General features: G+C 43.7%; 1 protein-coding gene and 1 long non-coding RNA gene across 13 annotated transcripts in view; one reads left to right on the forward strand and one right to left on the reverse strand.

Annotated features, from left to right (window-relative positions):
* LOC135915878 (THAP domain-containing protein 3-like) overlaps positions 1 to 13,021 on the forward strand; it is a 34,686-nt gene that overhangs the window by 8,566 nt on the left and 13,099 nt on the right. For 8 of the 12 annotated variants that reach the window (XM_065449077.2, XM_065449073.1, XM_065449072.1 and 5 more), the window contains one exon: positions 11,208 to 11,270. The gene's annotated coding sequence lies outside the window, so the exon portion shown is untranslated. Of the gene's footprint in view, positions 1 to 705; positions 1,272 to 11,207; positions 11,271 to 13,021 lie in introns of all 12 variants that reach the window. The other 4 variants (XM_070528632.1, XM_065449069.1, XM_065449068.1 and 1 more) reach the window with 4 other exon arrangements.
* LOC135915880 (uncharacterized) overlaps positions 1 to 13,021 on the reverse strand; it is a 46,985-nt gene that overhangs the window by 2,251 nt on the left and 31,713 nt on the right. The window lies entirely within an intron of this gene.

Consider the following 13,021-nt stretch of genomic DNA (forward strand, 5'->3'; position numbering starts at 1 on the left):
TCGCAACGATTTAGGTTGCAAGTCAACTTTCCTGCACCATAATTCTGTCCTCAATCGCCATACAAAAGAAATTATTAAGGGTGTGCAAATATTTCAAACTTCCGAATAGCAAATCAAATAGTGTCTTATTCTATTCAGACCTAGAATTGAATTGTCACTATCCAATTCTGCCTCAAAAATAAAAGTAACTATTAGAGAAACGTAGGATGACTGCGACCTGGAAAAGTTAGGGTAATTCTGAGCACCTGGAAAAGCCATGGAATTGTTGGTTGATTTTTTTAATGAGTAATGTCAAGAAGAAATACTGTTAGAATTGCCCAAGTTACAAGTTTATCAGGTCAATTGCCTCGCAACGATTTAGGTTGCAAGTTTAGGTGCTGACTTGTGAGGTTGGGCTCCTTAGAGGGCGATCTGATTTCTGGACTACATCACATCCGTGAAGGGATTCCACATCATTCGAGACAAACCGCAGCTGTGAGTGACCAAAATATTTGATTTTACGAGCCAGAATGCCGACTTTGTGGGAGCTCGCTAAGCCTAATACAGCCATGTAGGCAGCAGCACTGCATCTGGCTCCACAGTTTTTGTCTGCTGTTTGTGTGTACCTCCTCGGAACTCCTTAGAAGGATTCATAAAGTCAAACGGAACCCATGGACACCAACTTTTTGGCCATTGCACCATTTTCCGCTCTGCTACGATTCGAAGGTGTTCATCATGAGGCGGCAATGCTAAGCCTACCCATGAGAAGGGGAAGCGGCAGCTGCAACGTGGTAAAGCTGATGGCGTGCTTGCAACAGATGGCAATGCTCGCGTCCCTTCCGACTGCGGCGGCAGTGCAGTGGAACCCATCGAGGAACAGGACATCGATGTGGCTAGCAAATGCCTCGGATTTTAAGCGAGACAGCATGGAATACCAAAACGCTGATACACAAGGCAAAAGTAGCCAACCTTACCCCCAAGCGCCCATGCACAAACGAGCCAGAGATCCAGTCAGTGATGAGGGCAGCTGGCAAATGGTGCTAACACTACAGCAGAAGAAAGCCTTGGTGCAAGGCAAGAAACTTGAGAAAAATATCAGAGAAGGTAAGACGAGTCACTTCAAACTGATCAAAACGACTCTCACTGCCACACAGAAACCTCTTTTGCAGCAACTACCACTGCTGTGGAAAGAAGACATTAAAGTAGAGATTCACCTGCATCAAGGACTGCCAGTGAAAAACTTAACCAGCCCGCAACCTGCCGAACCCGTGATTACAGCCTGCCGAGGCCAAGTAAGTGGCGACAGATTCCTCCTAAGACTCAAACCAGAGTCCAACATATTTATTAAGCCGATGCCGGACCAAACTATGGCAGAACCACATCCGTCACATAATTAACCTCAACATCAACAGAAGAATGCGTGCTGTAAACGCATACGTGGCCACTGGGGAATGCACCAGAAAAGGTGCGTAATACCTGGCACCCCTGCCGGAACGCTGATCTTGTGAACTTGCGAATCCACATGCAAAGAGTCGAGATACTTGGAGCATGATTGCTTGGCGATACCAAAACCGCAGTCGTTACTTTCTGTGGGCCGATCATGCCACTCTACGTATACCGTATTTACTTGCATAATGATCGCACCCTTGAACTTTGTTTTCATAATTAGATTTTTTTTCTTTTCCATGTAATGATCACACCCCAAACTTGCTCCAGTGAAATGTTGTGTGCCAAGTCTAGCTAATGATGATCGTGCTTGCCATCTGTCGAATGCTACGCGAACGACTCTTCAAGACATACCAAGCGGTCTGCACCATCCAAACGTTCTTAAGCAGATGCCCCATTTCATTCATCACTTTCCGCACTTCCATGAAAAAAAAAAAAATACAACAAAACTTGCCTTGGCTTTATTATTTGTAGGCTTTATAATGGTTGTGGTCAATAACAACAACAAAAAGGTGCCTTTCAATTCCTCTAGTCTGCACTTGTGGGCACGCAACAAATCGCGAGCATATGTAGTAGTGAAGACAAATGCCGCAGTTTTCGCAGCATGCCTGCCATGTGTTTCTATGTCACTGGCAGCTAAGCGAGCCCATCTCTGTTTCTGTCCCCTCAAAGTGGACATGGCTATGTTATTTCCGCAAACTTGCCAATGTTAACTATATTATTCATTACTGATACAGAAGAAACTGTTTCGATGTACATAATGTACTCGCGAGAAGAGCAGAAATTGTGTTCGGCGCGTTCGGCTTGCTCTGCCAGCTGCCATTTTTGTTTTGGTGTTCCACACTGTTACAGGGGCAGCTGCCTGTTTGTTGACCTGTTGTCATCCCGCATTTGCTGTGGGATGAAAAAAAAAAATGTTTCTTTTCATGGAAAATTTAGCCTGCGTAATGATCGCACCCCTGAATTTGCGTCAATTCTTTTACAAGAAAGTGCTATCATTATGTGAGTAAATACAGTATTACATGGGTGGTGAATTGGCGTGTTACCCAGAACACTATTCGATTCTGCAATCTGTGCCAACAAACAGGGCACTGCATGGACATATGCTCGCAGCCTGATTTGCCAGTGTGTCGCAAGTGCGCCACGAAAAAACCCAGGGCGGACCACGGTCCCTCCCCTCCTGTGCCTCTTGTGGCAGAGAACATTTAACGGCAGACAAGGAATGTAAGAGAAGGCTAAAGCCTCAAGCACGCCCCGGCATTTTCAGGAAATCTTAGCACCTGTGTAAAACACCTGTGGAAAAACTCGCCCAAGCTGCCACCCCCAGGACAAAGATGGTTCAGCACTTGGAGGACGAAAACGAAAAATGGCCCTTGCTCCACCAAGAAGAATCAAGTCAAAACCCAGAGGAAGATGTTGGTCAAGATTCGGAACACACACCAAATCTAACCAAGCCAAAGAGGCCTAGGGAGATGTCGTGCTTCCTGTTCCTGTCAAAATCGAGAAGAGACAAAGACATTGACATTCCCCATCCCAAATCCCACTCCTAGTAGCTCAATCCCAGACCCAGGGCTCCAGGGAAAAAGGGGGAAAACGCCGAGCGTACAAAGGTGAGCTGGGAAGGGATGGTCAAAATGGGGCTCCCATTACACCAAATCCCGAGTGTCAGAGAGTCATAGCGGAAAATCGCATGCTACAGTGTAAGTGCGGACATGTACCCAGTCCTCACCTTTTCGCTGAACATTAGAGATGGTCACTGGCAAAACTTAGAGGAAAACCTGGGTAGCAACCATTGTATCATACACTTCTCCACCACTACTCCCAAACTCAATCGCGACCGTGGTTCCGTGGCTATAATGGATTTGGTGGCATATTACTGGTACTCAGCTGGCAAACGCAGAAGATTGGGCGCAGGAGCTTGAAAGAGGCCTACAAAGCCTCATATCAGAAAAATGACGGTAATAAAGGAAAACCCGGTGGTTGATCCATGCTTGCTACATCTGTGGGTCAGCAGATGAGGAGGCGACTTGCCAAAAGGTGGAAGCAACAAATTACAGAAAATTAAAAATAAGGATCGCGAAAATCACGAACCAGGCGAATGCAAACGCGCATGAACTACCAGCAGAAAACTCGGGGAAACTGGGCCCAGCTCATCAGAGAGTTTTAGAATAGGGGCCCTAATAGTTTCGGGCCCCAAAGAGCTTTGCGGGTGTTAGCGTTTGGTCACGCAGGAGCGAGGATCTTTAGAATAGGGCTTTGCGTTTGCGGATAGCGTCTTGTGTCGACAGCGCCACTACAGCGTCAAAGAAAAGCTATTAGAAATAATTAAATGAAGTATACCATTTTACATTGAGAATAGTAATTTTGACTTTCGTGTTGTCACATTTAATTACAATGCAGAGGCTATTCTGTAAGCAGCAAAGAATTAGTTGCGCTTAGTTTTAGGTAACCAACTTCTTGTGCCTTCACCAGCCAAGCTAAGCCGTGTTTGGCCTACGAGCCACGAAATCCACAGTCGAATTTGGAATCGGTGGTGTGTAACGAATCAATCTTCATAATACTCTAGTTGAGAGAAAGCGATAATCGCAGTCACTTCTCGTAACTTGAGAACTTCATGCATTACCACGAATCAAACCCAGTTTGGTGCTCGGTTAGAGCTGTCGCTTCGATGGGTGCCGCCATGTTTGTTTACTCAAATCTTTTGGGGCAACTTTTGGGGCTTCTGCTAAATCAGTGAAATAGCGTGCTCGATGCCAAAGCCAAACACAGTTTGCATGTCGTGCATGCGCAGTGGCTTCGATGCTATTTCTTTGGGGCCCCAAAGAAATTCGATTTGTTATTCAAAAGTTTTGAACATCCACACACCCCTACAATAAATCCACTATTAGAGAATCCAAATATTTTTCAAATAGTTTCCGAATGCAGTTGAAACACATAACGAAATCACACAACTACGAAATTCTAGCGACAATGAAATATTTTCATATCCCCAGTGAACTCTCATAGGAGTCAATGCATTTCGTACCTCTAGACAAGGAAATGTCACGGTACTACAATCCCGCATCAGTGAAATTTCCCGGAACATAACGCCGCATATTAGCTACTCGTGCAAAGCTAGCAGGGTTCAAAATGTGCTCAAATACGAATGCTTTGCACTAAAATCACGTAAAATACCACCACATTACACTTGCGTGGGTACCGCCTTGTTTGTTTACAAAAACAACCAAGGGCTGGAAGTGATCGTGCAGGAAACACGTCATGGCCGCCATATCGTTAGTTGATCACCTGTTTGAAATGGCAGCATGTTGCTATCGAGATGTGACGGGGGTTTTTGCACATCTAGTGCAGTGCATAATGTGTGCCTCGGCAAGAAAAATGATTCAAAAACAAGGAATTCCAAGTGCCACCAATGTGGAATTGTTTATGGTGCTTGAGATAGCGGTTGCAGCATGGAGTGCCATGCATTGAGCCGTGATTGAGCGATCATCCGGCAATACACATTCCTTGGTTCAAGAACGCTAATTTTGGCGGCACCCGACAGACATCGCGTGCGGATTTGGTGCCGGATGTAGGTTTACGTGAAGGGGCTGGAATCTAGATTGGCTGCTTTTGGGTGTACGATCACTTTCACGCTTGGCACCATACGCATCAGTGCCTCCGGTGGACAGCGTGCACAGCAGAAATGCTGCTGTATGTGTTGAGCGCTGTTGCTCTGTGTCCGGTGCCGAGTTACACAAAATTTCGCAAAAGTGATCGTATCTCCCAAAGCAATTGACCAAGAGTACTGCTCCACGGCAGTGCTGCCACTGCTGATTGATGCATGCGGCGCACTTTGTACTGTCAGCAGTGCGGTTTTACATCCTGGCAAGCTTGCCAAAGTAGACTAACAGAATTTTGACAGTAAAGTTTCGTTCTGCGACGCATTACCTATCTGTGCTGTCTCATTTCGCAACAATGAGATTCTCGCGAAAGTGAATTTTTTCACGTTCCCCACCAGTTTTGCTATTGCAAAGTCCAACTGTACGTCACATCGTTGACTGTACACAATATAACATGAAATTGAGTTAAAAATGTGATGATGTTAATCCAATCCACAGTCTTCCCGCCTCCTTAGTCACCATTTGTGACAGCACCAATTTCAAGCTTGCTGTTCAAAGTGCCTTATAGTTCCTTCATTATTTTTTATTTTCGTTCTGCAAATAATGTACTCCACCACTCCTTTCTGTTGTGCCTGCCGGCCTTGAAAGTATGTACAATAAATAAATAAATAAATACATAACATGCTCTGTCGCTCAGGCAGCCATACTTTTCCAGCTAGATGCGATGACTCACTACAGTCCTATCTCGTTACTACGAACTCCACATAAACGAGTTTCTCAAATTTATGAATATTTTAAAAGTCCCTGCCAGATTGCCTATATTTTCAATGTAAAAATATTTCAGAACTGCGAATTTCAATACAGCGCATATTTCAGAATAGTGCACATAGTTTATTTTCCCCTTTATAACCGAGGAACATCAGTATTACGAATTTGGGCAAAAGTAACAGCGCTGTAACTCTTGCGTGAAACAGAAACCGCAAGTGCAGTAACTCATCCTCACCATCTCACAGTAGCTATCATCATCACCATGTCGAGTGCCAACTGCTTCACCAAGAACTTCATGACAATGTTTGGCGATGTTGGCGCGAGATCCAGCGGCGAATGCAGCTAGCAATGGCACCAAGATGATGTGAAAGCAGTTTTCGTTGCAGGACAAATTGGACGTATTGCAGGAAATTGACGCAGAGAAAAAGCAAATCGACGTGTGCAGACAGTGTGGCATTGCCTCATCGACTGTCGCGACCATTTTCGAAAGACCGAGGCAAGATTGCCAAGCTTCACTGGGAATCGCAACTCGCTCCTACGAGGAAATGGTTGCGACTGGAAAACTTTGAAAATGTGGACCAAGGTGTTCTTACGTGGTTCAAAGATGCCAGACTGCAAAATGTTCTCGTGTGTGGCCTAATGCTCAAAGAAAAAGCCAGCGAATTTGCCGATGCGCTTGAAATAACTGGGTTCGACGCCAGTGCGGGTTGGCTTTTTCGTTTCCACCAAAGGAATGGAATAACTTGGCAGATAGTCTCGGGCGAGGACAAGGCTGCTGACAGAGAAGGTGCGGATTCCTAGCGCAATGATAGTTTTCCAGAGGTGGCTGAATCGTACTCTTCAGTTGATATTTTCAATGTGGATGAGACTGCATGTTTTAGCAGCTCCTGCCAGACTGGACAATGCACTTGAAAGGGCAGCAGTGCAAAGGAGGGAAGAATTTGCATCTTCACATGACAGTCCTGCTCTGCTGCAATGCAACAGGCATGAAGAAAATTAAACCGCTCGTCATCGGCAAGTACGTGAGGCCTCATGTCGAAGCCACATTAAAAATGTCATGTCGTTACGGTACGACTACCCCGCCAACAAACAAGCCTGGATGACCAGAGAACTCTTTTCCGAGTGGCTCATCAAATTCGACGACCAAATGAGTAGGGATGACTGAAGAATTCTACTGGTTGTCGACAACTGCTCTGCACACATTGTGAATGTTCGCTTGACGCATGTTTGCTTGGAGTTCCTGCCACCAAACATCACATCCTTGCTGCAACCCCTAGACCAGGGCATTATAAAGAGTGTGAAAGCAGAAATTTGTAAGTGCCTTGTGCAGCAGTTGATTATCAATCTCTGCCTAAAGCAGCCGATTGCAATCAGTATTGATCAAGCAGCGGATATGCTCACAGGAGCTTGGCGGAACTTGAAGGCATCCATCATTAGCAACTGCTGGCGAAAAGCAGGGCTTCTCAAAGCGCCTGTGCAGCTTGAAGATGACCTGGAAGTGACCAAAAACCCAGGAGACCTGTGGAGCGAAGGTTGCGGAACTGCTGCCTGCTGTCTCTTCCTTCAATGCCTACATGGAAAGTGACAGCACAACACTAACGGTGGCGTCCTGAAGGAAGACGACTGTGGGTCACCGAACACAGAAGATGAGATCGTGTAGAACGATGTTTTAGTGCACATGAACAAAGTCCGTACTTTCATTGCTCAGTGCAATGACATACCTGATGAGGCATTGCGCAAAGTGGAAGAGGTAGACGCATTCCTAATCAGTCGTGCGTGCTGCATGCGCGAGAAGAAAATCACTTATTTCTGCAAATAAAGCAGCTTTGAAGTGGGTGAAACATTTTTATTTCATAGTATGCTTGTCTGCACATGCGTCTACTGCCAAGGTATGTCATTTTCATTCCTAGGTTTGTCCACTGGCTTATAACCGAAAGTTTTTCATTACGATATTTCAAAATAACGAATGATTTTCGGCGGTCCCACGCGATTCGTTATATCGAGGTTTGACTGTATAAAAATGCTGTTTAGACAGAGCATTCAGCAGTACATACTGCTTGGTATTATTTATAGATGCAGCACCTGTGTCCTCTCATCGGATTTAATGTTTCATTGCAATGTACTTGATACAATAGTGGCACCAGCTGCTGCGATTATTTGAACTACAGAAAAAGTTTCTTTCTTCATTCGGCTGTAACCGCAGACAGCTTGCACTTCTGATTTGGTTGTGAATGTACACACAGATATTGATTCCCTAACAAGGGAAACTTTATGCGATAATGCATACCCGCCTATGCTCCAAAGAGCACAGAGGTTGCAAAAAAACTGCTTAGCAATTCCTAATGCTCCCTTTTGTACTTTTAATAAAGCATGCTTTATAATGTGCAGTGTAATGACAGAAACTTGCTAGTGTTGTGAATACGAAGATGTGAAAATTGTTTGATATTAATAATGAGCTTGTTGTACATTATTCACAAGTTATTTGAAAAATATGCAATCTGAATTACTTCTTGTTTGATTCAAATGCGTCTGGCACTATTCAATTCCAATTCGATCTCAAAAACTACTATTCACACAACCCTAGAATTTGTAAATTACATGCAGCACTGCCTTCTGGCGCTACATGGGCACACACTTGGCACCTTCATGCGCTTGCAAGAGACTTTCTATCATGGTACAGTTGTTTAAATGCAGAGCTTGCCATTCAGTGAAGCATTCTTTATGTTGCTGTGAACTTTCTTTATCTACTTCGACAGTCCCTTTGGTTTGGAAATTGGTGAAAATTCTTCCCTTGTATAAATCCGGCAACAAACAGTCGCCATTAAACTATCGTCCGATTTCATTAACGTCTCAATCATGTAAACTTCTTGAACATATAATCTTTAAGCATATTATGGAATTTCTTGAAAGTAATAACATTTTGAGCGATGCCCAGCATGGTTTTACAATGGGTCATGGGTTTAGTACAATAACTCGGCTCATAGAATTCTCGCATGACGTTTCACACGCACTTGACATAGGAAATCAAATAGATGCCATTTTCATAGATTTTTCGAAGTCATTCGACACTGTTACACACTCAAAATTTCTCCATAAGCTTTACGCTATACTTAACTCTTCCTTAGTTGACTGGATCGCTAGCTTTTTACGTAACCGTTCCCAATATGTTTCATTTAATTCCTCAAACTCGTCTGTAGTAAATGTGATGTCCAGAGTTCAAGGTTCAGTGCTAGGACCACTTTTGTTCTTATTATATAGCAATGATTTGCCGATTCATATATGTCTGCAAAAATCCGCCTTTATGCTGACGACTGTGTGCTGTCTAATGTAATTAACACGAATGTTGACCACCTTTCACTTAACGATTCTTTTACACAATTTTGCAGGTGGTGCGACAAATTGCAAATGAATATAAACTTTGTGAAAACAGTCACTTTATCTTTTAGTAAGCGCACTTCTGTTTCTTTGTTTAACTATTCGTTTAATGGCTCTACCCTTGAACGGGTGTCTGAATACAAGTACCGTGGCCTCATCTTCACACCTAACATGTAATGGTCTAGGCATATTGAATACACATGCAATAATGCACTAATGAAAATGGGCTATCTAACTCGTACATTGCAAAATGCTTCACATGAAACAAGATAGCTATCATATAAGTCGCTCATCTGACCCATTCTTGAGTATGGTTGCCCCATCTGGAACCCTTATAAAATATGACATTAACACCCTCGAATCAGTTCAAGACAAAGCAATCCGTTTCATAAACCGCTGTTAAGGCTGGGACTTCTCACCCTCATCTCACCTTGTTGCACTAGGTCTACAACCTCTGTCCGAGCGGCGTGATTGTGAATGCCTTAAATTGTTGCATAATCTCATTAACACCCCACACTACTCATTAAAGAACAACTATCTGTCTCCTGATAAATTGAAACCTGCCAGGAATAGTCACAAACTTAATCTTGCCTCATTTCAACCGCATACCTATTTAAGTTTAGCTTCTTTCCTCGTACAATAGAAAAATGGAACTTACTACCAGGTGAAATTAGGTCACAGCCTGTAGAGGAATTTTTGTAGAAGTTGATTCATGCTGTCTTTATTTTTACTCATTGTATCTTTTGTTATCATGATTCCTACGGTGTCCAAGATGATTTGTGCAGAAGAATGTTTTGTTTAATGCAATGTACAAACCCACTCCTGTGATAGCCCAATTGGGCTGCAGTATGTGTACATAAATAAATAGTGATAGCTGTAGGGGTGAACCTGGCATAAATGAACCATGCCAATGACAAACCAAGGGTTCTAGTTCACCACAAAGCAGTTTGCTCTGTTAAGCTAGCCAAAAAAAAACTTATTCTAGTCAATCCTTATTAGTGTTAACAAATCCAGTGGGTTTTGTTGAACATGTGGTGCAACTACTTGCTGAGAGACCGTAGCCGGAGGTAGGCACTGGACATAGCATGCAGCTGAAGCAAAGTACTGCCATGACTGCTGCATTAATTCATTTGGTAGCACTATTAAAAACTGATTGAAATAACATGTCTTTATTGTCTACTACATGGCTTGCTACACATTCAGCACTCCATCAGTGGTTTCGCAGGAAAAATGCCGTAGGCATTGCAGTGGTGTACTGGCAGATCAGCGACACTTGGCAGAGCAAGGACTCCCTTTTGAAGGTTCTTTTTGTGCATAAAAGAAAAAAAATATCTGCCTAAACTTTCCCAAACAAGTTAATATGTGCGCTGCCGTCAAATGCAGTATCATTAGTTTCTCTAAATGGACTGCAAAAACTTGCACTTCACAGCAGGAGACACTGCAGAAGTGCCACTTTCTCGCATTCAGAACCTTTGTTCTCCACATTCTGTGTATGTTGCTGGTTATAGCATTTTTACCCAAATATCAGACCACCAATATGCAATAATGAAAGATGGTGAACAAAGCTAAAATTTTTATTAGAAGCCTGCAAACCTGCGCCAGTGTCCTCATTGGATCATGAAGGCACGCCAGCATCAGTGGCCTTATCATTAGAAGGGCCAGCCATGGGACTATCGCACTTGGTCATAGAATATTCATGCAATAATGTGTTATATATATTTACCTGCTGAACTGTCTCCTGAGCTTGTAGCCTACATTATCCGCCTCATTCTGCTTGACCTGGCCCAGTGTACTTGTGCATCTTATGCACCAATAAGGGACACCACTAAGGTGGCTCTGAAATTTCTGTGACTGTCCTAAACTGGGGTCCACATGTGCATGTGAACTACTTTGGGGAACACTTTCGTAACTACACAGTATATTAGCAAAATTGTAACTAAGCAATCTGTAGACTTTTTCACAGTGGGGACCGTCATGTTTGATTATGTGGTAATGCTTCCATTGTTTGCCTCAGCCTGTCTCTCCCATCTCTGGTTGCAGTGGCAGTGCATGATGGCGGTGTGGCACATCAAGCCGCTGGTCAGCAGCTGTTATTGACATTGAGTGAGTGTATTTTGAAGCTTTGGCTAATGTTTCAGAAAACGTGCTACATGTCACATATCCATCCTCCCGAGCCCATTACGCCTTGTTCATATGGTGTGAGCACCACTGCCATGTGTGCACTAGAAAGCAGGGCTAAAGGCTATTCCAAGACGCAGTACTTTCCACCCCTAAATAATCATTGATTACTGTTTTTCTACTCTTCCTTCTTTTATTATTTTCCAATCAATTTGAAGCCATGTTTTTAAAAAGGTTTTGGTGCAATGTCATGTGATTACTTATTTTCTACCCAATCCTTTGCGATTGTGCCCAGTTGAAGTATATTATTTTACTGCTCTCCCCACTTCAGACATAAACATTGTGAAGTTTTGTAGTGTATGTAGCTTGTAGGAGAAAATGTAATATCACTCGTCATTCGCATATACATTGTTGTTGGGGATGAAATGGTCAGCTTCAAACATTCATTTGTAACTGATGTAAACAACGCATTAGCCGGCATACGCACTGACGAGTCCACTTATTTCTAATGCCTTCGCAAAGGCGGATGCGTAAGCAGGCGTTTGGTGTGTTGCGACACCACGTACCTGAGCACGAGGGTTGGGCCCTCCCACATATAACTGTGTTTCGCTTAGCCATGTCTGGGGTAAAGAAGATCCTGGGGGTTGAGTTGATGCCAGGTGTTCTGACCTTTAAGGACCCCCGGCAGAGGCAACACACCTGTTTGGCCGCTGCTTCACACACACGGCATTCCGGACTGACCCACCTGGAGGGAATTGGCAGCCACCTTTCCCTGTCCTCCTCTTCAATCTTCGCCTTTCTGTCTCTCATTTTAATCTTTCCTGTCTTCGTCTCTGTTCTATTAGAACTATTACGCCATAATTATTCATATGAACACAAATCCCCGCCCTGCAAAACCTGATCAGCTCCGAAAGTGGGGCTGCACTGAAGTAACCAATGAAGTCACCACAAAACCGAATGACTTCACGAAGTTCTTTGTCATCACATCTAAGAGTGCAATGCCGATTCAAGAAATGTCACCTTTTCCTATTGCAAAAGCCATCAAAGAATGCATTGAAGGCAAGTGCAAAGCAAAAATGGATTCAGGTGATCTTTTGATCAAAGTGCAGAATGAGTGACAAAGCAATGACATAAAAAAGCTAAATAGGCGAATGTGAAGTTTCCATAACACCACACAGATCTCTAAACCATGCCAGAGGAGTCACCTCTGACAAAGAGCTCATCAAAAGCACAGATGCAAAAAATTGCAGAAGCCCTAGCTGATCAAGGAGTGCTCTCAGCACACAACATTGTGATCAGAAGGGATGGAAATAGAACGAGACATGTCATACTAACATTCGCAAGCACAATTCTGCCGTTTACGGTACAGGCTGCTTACCTATATCTTTGTGTAACCTGTCCTAAACATGTCCTGAACCCTCAATGCTTCCGGTGCCAAAGATACAGGCATGGGTCACAAACATGTCAATGAAAGCCAACATGTGTGAAGTGTGGTCTCACTGACCACAACAATGATGACTGCGCAAACAACCTGCGATGCATTAGCTGTGAGAACCCACACGCAGCATATTCCCAACCCTCCCCTGTGTGGAAAAAAGAAAATCAGTACACTGAAAACAAAAGCGAATATCGCGTACATTGAAACAAGCAAATGCATCGAGTTTGCCCGCAAGGGCTTTTATAGCCAAGTGGTACAGAGAGGGTGAGTACTGCTGATGGTGTTGGTCAGCGCTCAG

Source organism: Dermacentor albipictus, unplaced genomic scaffold (assembly GCF_038994185.2).
Source record: "Dermacentor albipictus isolate Rhodes 1998 colony unplaced genomic scaffold, USDA_Dalb.pri_finalv2 scaffold_13, whole genome shotgun sequence".
In the NCBI taxonomy this organism is placed as follows: Eukaryota; Metazoa; Arthropoda; class Arachnida; order Ixodida; family Ixodidae; genus Dermacentor; species Dermacentor albipictus.